At 34.4% G+C, this 8,618-nt stretch overlaps 1 non-coding gene across 1 annotated transcript; it reads left to right on the plus strand.

Annotated features, from left to right (window-relative positions):
• Positions 1-3,145: 3,145 nt before the first annotated feature.
• Positions 3,146-3,251, plus strand: LOC113184627 (U6 spliceosomal RNA). Its single transcript, XR_003301024.1, has one exon. It is a non-coding gene; the product is annotated as a U6 spliceosomal RNA (small nuclear RNA).
• Positions 3,252-8,618: the final 5,367 nt, after the last annotated feature.

An 8,618-nucleotide genomic window follows, 5' to 3' on the forward strand; every position in this document is an offset into this window, starting at 1 on the left:
GTAAGTAAACTCTAAGCAATGGGACCTACTGCTTGCATTTGTGTCTGAGTAGTAGTCTTGTGCAAGTTAACTCTAATCTATGTGATCTGACATAATCTCCAATTAGACAGTGTCAGAATTGAGTTAAATAGTAGGACAATCAGTCAATGTTGGCAGGTGAATTGAATTGATGTGTAAAAAAAACAAAAACAAAAACCCACACATCAGATGTCAGAGGTGAGGTGTACAGATGGTTGAGAGTGTAGTAGAAGGGTTTTGTTTGTTTGCTTGTTTGATTTTGCTTTTATTTTAATACAGAAAACAGTGCAAAAGAAAACTACCTGATGTCAGATAGGAAAATAAAGAAATGATTTTTTAATATGCAAGAAATAACAGCATTATTATATACTAGTGTATATATACTAGTAGAGAAACCACTTGATAATGTAGGAGAGACATAAGAGACTTGCTAGAATTATGTCCTTGAATAAGAAAAAATGGAATGCAATGTTCATGTGAATGGTTTGGTTTAGGTGGATACAGAGATTATTCATCTCTAATAGCAAGCAAGAAGGCAGAACATGTGGGTGTAGAAGGAGGCAGGGATCTGGACATTTTCTTCTAATTGCTTTAATTTTATTAGTAAAATAGGACTTAAGACTAACAACTGAAAGTGACTTTGGGATGACTAATGGATTATTTAATGAACAATAAGAAAGGTGGTAATACTACTGCTCTCCAAGGGTTAGTTCAGGCTGCATCAGGGCTTCTACCAGTGCCTGGGCATGACTGGATAGAGTGTAGTAGGGACACGGGTAGAGATAATTGAGTCTACATTTTGCCAGGAAGATACTAGGCATCAGGGCTCTATTACAAAAGTTGGGCTCAGGTTAAACATTGATTACAATTTTGAATACAACCCAGAAAACATCAGAAAATCAAGGCAAGGCCATGAGCAAGAACTGAACAAAGAGAGAAGACTTCACTTTTTTTGTATGAGGTGCAGTGAGCCCATTTCAAGTATAACTAGGTCCCATCAGAAACACAAGTTTTGATTTTACTTCTATATTCTGCTCAAGTGGGGATGAGAAGGATAGAAGGGATGAACTGATGCATAGAAACCTTTTGTTGCATGGGCTTGAGATTGTTGGGATAAACAGAAAATTAGAGAATTCAGCTTATTTTAGTTCTATTTACATAATGCCAAATTGTGGAATTCTATCAATTATGTTAATATCTTCTCTATACAAGCAAGCAAATTTTTGCAAATAGCTGAATATTGGGCTTGTTCCAACATGGTTTCTGACATCTCAACATAAGACTGTAATTTCTAAGTAAAGTAGATAGTGAAACGTTATAATGTGATAATGTATTCTTTTCAACTAATTCAAATGTTTGTATACATCATAACATGCTATTCCACGAGGCAGATAGCATTATATTAGATGAGAATGCTGTATGAGAGTGATGCAAAATATCTGAGATCACAAAGGGACAAGTGCCAGATTCAGAACCCAATTTTGATTTTGATTCAATGAATTTATTTGGTTGCTCTGTGTCACACAACCTACAGCATGTTTTGTTTTAGTATTCTTAATTCCAGCACTGTTGTCTTTAAACAACAACAAAACATTATCTTAGTTAATTCTGGCTGCTATAACAAAATACCATAGACAGGATTGCATTCAATCAACAAAAATTATTTTTCACAATTTTGGAGCCTGGAGGTCTGGGATCTAGTGAGGGTCTGGTGCAGGTCCCCTTCCAGGTTGTACAATGCAGATTTCTTATGTATTTTCATGGTGGGAAAAGAGCTGGAGAACTCTTTGGTGTCTCTTTTATAAGGACACTAATACCACATGAGAATTCTTCCCTCATGACCTAATTACTTCCCCAAATTTCCACCTCCTAATACCATTACCTTAGGGATTCGGATTTTAGCATATGAATTTGGGTTGAAGGGACACATACATTCAGTTCATTACAATTACTATCCTGAGAAAGTTTTTATTTGTAAAAGAGCTATTTTTTATTTGACTAAACAATGCAAAATAATAGCTACATTTTATATTCAGTGATATATTCCCACTAATTTTACTGATAAGTTATTTAACTAAAATCTAAAAATATTTTCACAAGGATAGGATATAACTACTTCTCTTCAGATTTCTAATGCCATATTTTGTTTAAAATATCACCTTTTGAAAGAGTCTTGTGTACATTGAAACCTATTTTCGACTTGATTGTCAATGAAGAAAAGTGTTGATGTTATTGGTAGTAAGGATTTTCATACTGTGAATTCATGTCCTGTCATTTCTCCAATGAATACTCTATTTTTGAGTACAGACTAGTGTGCATAACAGAAAAATAAGAGGTGGTAAGAAAATTGTGCCTCTTTTGCACCTGCATTCATCTTGTAGACAGGTGTTTATAGCTGCTTTAAATGAGTGTTTGGATAATATGGTGCACTTTTTCTTTGCTATGCCAGAGCAAGTAATCAGGCTCCAGAAAAAAGATATGTGCTTAAAGAAATTTGTCGATAAGTTGACAAAGTTGGTCTCTATAAAGATCTAATGGGCTTGACTGTTTAAGTGCTTGCTTGGAGACCATTATGAAGACAGAACTTCTAACAACGCCAATGGCAGTATGGACAAAAATCTTCAATTATTTACTGTACTAGGATTTTAGGATCAATATTCCTTTAATATATACAGTTTGGAGCCCAGATAGGACTTTATATCTCAGTATTTCACTCTGCTATCTGGAAAAGATTGTTTTAAAAGAACAAAATGTGACTATTTAGAAATTCCATCATGATATGTGAAACTTGGCATAGGTGATAATAAAACACATATATTAAAGGCCTTTGTTATGAAATATGGGGTCAGGAACTGTTATACATGTTGTATTCTATTGATTGAATTCTCTGATTTTTCTTTGCTTAACCTTGTTGCTTTTCTGAAACCTGTGTGGCTTCTTAATAGAGTGATGCTAGTACCAATGGGCATAATTTCTTTAATAAGGCATTACACAGAGAAAATCTCAAAGGAAGTTTTAGAAACCCTTACTTAAAAGCCAAACTTCAGTTCAAAAACCTAAACAAACTAAAATTGAATGGCTCATTCATCCCATTGCTAAAGAAGATAATTTTGATTGCTTAAAAAGTGTACTCTCTTCAGCATCACACATACTAAAATTGGAACAATATGGCAAAGATTAGCATGGCTCCTGTACAAGGATGACATGCAAATTTTGAAGCACTCCGTATGTTTTATCAGACCTCAAAAAAAAAGTACTTCTCCCAAAACTTCCCCATTATCCTACTTAATTCCTTTAATTTTTATACTGATTTTATAATAATTTTAGTCATTGTTCTAAATGATAATATTTTCATATACTTAACAAAATAAAATATTACAAAAAATTGTCCTTCCATGCCCTGAAAATAATCGTTTCATTCTTTTTCTTGTGTTTTCCTTCCATTGTTTCTTTATGTAAATGCAATCAACCAATATGAATGGCTATTTTTCCTCTCAAAATTGTAAGTTTCATAAGGCCATAGAAATGGATTTGTTTTATTTCATTACTATATTCCCAGTATCCTGTTATACAGTATGCACTTTATGTGGATCAAGTTTATCAATATTGATATAAAAATAAATAAGTAAATATTCAAGGAACAACTAGCAAGGTCATACATACCACTTGGTTTCACTGGAATGGATTCTTTTCTAGGGAGGACTGAAGCCCCAGACAGCTTAGAGATGATAAACAAATATTACCAGGAAAATGAAAACAGGTTTCTCTATGGTTACCTCTTGCTATTAGTTGGATTACTTTAATACTGTCCAGGCAAAAAAGATTAGAGAATGTCAACGTTTACCCGCCTTCATTTTGTGTAAGTAAAGACATACCTCCAATAGTGGAAATGTCCACCTCTCTAAATGCAATAAAACTACTTTTTATGTGAAAAGATGCACTAGTTCAAAGAGAGAGGACAAGTCAGAGATAGTGATGCATGTGAAACTGACTTCCTGAAGGAAAATGACCAAAAAAAAAAAACCACAAAAAACAAACAAACAAACAGACAAAACATTTCTATCCCAAAAAGATTCAAAGTCACCTTGCACTTATATAAACAGAAGAATTAAAAATTAGGAGAGTTTTTTTCAGTTGATTTATGATTACTGAATTTAATACAAATGATATAATCACTGAATATCAGGTTACATGCTACAGGAAACTGAATCAGTGAATTGAAAAACCAGCTCAAGCAATTACCAGAGAACAGAGAGGAAGCAAATTAAAGGGTTACTACAAGCAATACAGCATAATCCACATGGATGATGGAGCCAGAAAATCAAACTTAGGCATAATGAGGAATACCTAAAAAGTGTTCCCGAATGTATGTAATGGTCATCCAATGCATGCTTTCCTTGTCCCCTCCCAGAGATGCTATTTTAGTATACCTAGAAATGAACTTAGGTGTATCTATTTTTCAAAATAAGTACATTAAATGACTTCAATGCTGTGGAATATTTGGGAAACACTGCCATAAATGAAAAAGCAACTATAGATGCATAAAAATATTTTTTAAAATTTATAAAGGATCATATTCAGGAGTTCCATAATGTAAGAATCTATGAAATACTAAGAAAAAATAATGAAAAGTGATATATTTTCATACATTTAATTTCAGATAAAAAAGAGATATCCTTCAAGTATACATTCAGAAAAAAATAATTATAAAAGAAAAAAATCACTTGCAATTTTCTATAAGAGTAAATAATAGATGTCAAATAAAAAAGGTCAACAATATGTCAGAAAAATCTATATTCCCTGACAAACCCTTGTCCACTGCAAGAGCGACAGAGGGACATTTGCATGCAAATAACAACTCAGAAAGTATTTTATTTGATTGTACATCCTGAAATTAATACACATGAAATGCTAATTAAAAGGGAGACATAAGGGCTGAGGATATAGCTCAGTTTGTAGAGCACTTACCTTGCACGCACAAGGCCCTGGGTTCAATCCCCAGCACCACACACAAAAAGTAGACACGGGGGGAAGCATGGCCTAATATTGTTAACATTGCTTGATTTTTATTTTAAAATATAATTTAATGAATTAGGATATACATAATTTCAGAAAATGAAATTAAAATAGTATTAATCTAGATTTTTAAAAAGTTTATTACAACAAAAACTTGGGAATGAGAAGAAAAAAATGTATATAAAGTTTTCACTCTGTACATGTATATTAACACACATTGTTTATTTTTTACCTTGTTAGGAAAATAAATGTTAAGATATAATTGAAACATAAATGTGACCACTAGTTAGCCGAATATATGACACCTAGATGAAAGACTACATATACCATGCTTCCTTGCAGCTCTGTGTGACCCTGTTGTTTGAAAAAAGATGGGAGAATCCCAAAAAGGAGAGACACAAGGGGGAGCTCCAAATTCTGTGTACATAATTAACAGCGTGGCTGATTTCAGGGCTACACATGTGAGGAGCAAGATTTCAAGCTATCCACGGAAAAAAAGAAGCTAGAAGGTTAACAAAACCGCACAAAGATATTAGCAGTTGCATAGATGGTGGGAATGTTGTTAGGAGTTAGATTTCCATCAACATTGTGGTATTTGGAAAGCACCTCAGACTTTCTATAGAAACTGATGGGTTATAGCTTAGAAGTAAGAACCATCTCAGGATTAAGGCTGCAATTGAAATAGATCTGTTTAAACAAAGTCTGAAACCATAGCTTCATGCTGTCAAGGTGATCTTCCGTTTAATTGCTACTAGAACACAACTCAATACTCTTTCAGAGAAAGATGGAGATTTTTACTGGAAGCTAACTAGAAAAAATAGATCAATAGGATGGACTAGTTTAGAAACAAACCCAAATAAGCATGCTGTGTCAGGTGAAACTAGATTTAATTATATTGTACCATAAAAAGACTCAAAATAAAGGCTGGTCTACAAGTTATAATTTACTTATGTAATGTGTAAAGTCATTTACAATTATAATGTAGATATATATTTCCTGTTATGAGATCTGTTACTATGTTAAGTGAAAAAGCAGGTTTCAAAAGAAAATATATGATAAATATTTTTGCTATAAAATAACATTATACACTAGTAAGGTTATTAAATTATTAAAACTAGTCTCAGATAATATGCAGCAAAATATCAAGCCTGTTTATTTCTGGGTTTTAAAATAACAAGTGATATTTTTATTATATGTCTGGGTTTTCTAATGAAAATAAACAAGTTAAAGACAGTTACTATAAATATTTTAAACCCTTCATTGTTCTGGCTATATTCACTATTGTGAGCTTTTTGAATAGATATTCTTTAGGAAAATAAGGGGTCATTGCCTTGTAATGATTATCACTACAGTTGAGCTGCATTTGTGTTACATAAGTTTCTGGGGCTGGCCTGTCCAAAATATATAACACTGAATGTAGAAGAAAATGTACTTGGAGTTTCAAAATAACATTCCATGGAATAAAGAGTATTGTAGGATGGGGACTTCTTGTTCTGTTCTACTCACTCTGTCCCTTTGGCAATCACTTGCTCTTTGGGGCCATTCTAAGTCTCTGAATAAACAAGAGACAATCTGTGTTCATACTTTGAGTGGCAAGTTTAATTTAGACAATCTGCAAATTTGAGAAAAAGATTCCATCAACTCCCTCAGAGCTCCTTTTTTCGCCTCAAATTGGCCAAAGCTCTTCCAGTCTTTCCACAGCCGTAGTCGGGCTCAAAAGTGTGTACATAGAGCTCTGTTGGTTCAATTCAGTACCAGCATCCAATGGAACTCAGTCAATTGTAAGCCCTCGAGAGCTCCTTTTAGTCTCGCGCCTCTGGTTTCCTGGGTGATGTAGACATCTGCACTCATGGGAGAACAATACACAACTTTGTTACCAGAAGGGTAAGCTACTTGAGTTCTGTACAGGAAGGAAGAAAATCAGAACCTGCACAGCATTTAGATTAAGATTTGGGGGTAACATTTTTGTGCTGCAATATTAAAATTGAAGGTCCATAGAGAGAATAATATCAAAGCCCAATGCATGAATAAATCTCTTTTCTCCCTCTTCAGTTTGGAAACAAACCTCTTGTAGATAACCACAGGTCACTTTTAGCTATTGATGTTTAAATAATTTTTTAATTGCTATTATAGGTAGTCCTTGCTTTGCACAGTAGTGCAGGAACATTAAGTGACCGTACAAGCTGAAATCATGCAAAGCAGCCTTAATAATAGATGTGAACGTTTGTAATTATTCTGTGGTTATTAGAAATTGTCAAAACATAAAAATTTTACTATTGATTTTAAAAATATAGAGAAAAATTTTAAGTAGTGAAACATTTAATTAGTAGACTGTTATATAGTAGAAACCTTAATAATTCAATGGTTTTATTTCTTTGTAAAAAGATATATCAGGGATAGTTCAAACAATGCTTGTGTTAGCCCAGTGGCTTTTGGTTCCTTGTCTCTGATATATGCCAGGACAGGGGTTGGTTTGAGTTAGAGAAAGGAACTTCATTGTGTGGTACCAGTCAGGAACCCAGACAGTCTCGTGACCAGTAGTTCCCAAGCTCCCTGAAGACAAAGAGTTTTTGGTTTGTGTGGAGTCTTAGGGGTACTCAAGGGAGGGAGAATCCCCAAAGGAAGGGTAAGGAGCTGGTTTTGTAGCAGAACATATATTACATTTGCATGTTTTTTAGAACATGTGTCCCATGTTCTGCCTGGGGTGGAAATTTTAGCATTCCAATCAGGGTGGGCTGGACATTTGGCATTGTTGTTTGGAAGAGCTGCTGATTTTTTATTGTATTTTGCATGTTGTTTATTCTGGTTTCAACTAAACAGGGAGTTATGGTCAGCACCCTCTATTTTAATGTCTTTTGAGCCAATGTTTGCGAGGTTAAGCAATCATCCATCAATACTTCATCCTTCACTCTTTCAATGTTGTGAAATGTTATCAAGAAATCCTTTAATAAGAATGTTTGAAAGCGTCACTGTCCTGGGACATCATTTTCTTTTTCATCATGTATATAAAAGGAACGTACATGTTCCTTATGTGTGTTCATAGGTTCACCTTCACTCTGTTCTCTGTACATCTAGAGCATCCTCAATCGGGACAGTGTGAACATTCCCATAGTCAGCTCTCACTGCTCATCTTCAATTCCAATTTCTTTCCTGCTGTGATTACTCTTGGTTTCTTTGCTTCACATTGACTTTGATTTACTGATTCCTCTTTCAGTTATCCTTGTTTGTATATGTCTGTATATAGAGTTGATGAGCATGTGGGCTACAAGCCAGTATGGACCACAGCTGACGCTCAGTGGACTTTGTTGGCAGATTAATCAGAGTACCCAAAGGAAAATAGCCGGGGAAAACATGGGAGTGATATCATTAAGAAAAGTAGAGAGATTCTGATTTCAATGAACCAAGAGTGTGAGGCATCATGGCGCATGCCTGTAATCCCAGCAGCTCAGGATGCTAAGGCAGGAAGATTGCTAATTCAAAGCCAGCCTCAACAAAAGCAAGGTGTTAAGCAACTCAGTGAGATCCTGGTTCTAAATAAAATAAAATAAAATACAAAAAAATAGGACCGAGGATGGGCTTAGTGG

Source organism: Urocitellus parryii, chromosome 8 (genome assembly GCF_045843805.1).
Source record: "Urocitellus parryii isolate mUroPar1 chromosome 8, mUroPar1.hap1, whole genome shotgun sequence".
Taxonomy (NCBI): Eukaryota; Metazoa; Chordata; class Mammalia; order Rodentia; family Sciuridae; genus Urocitellus; species Urocitellus parryii.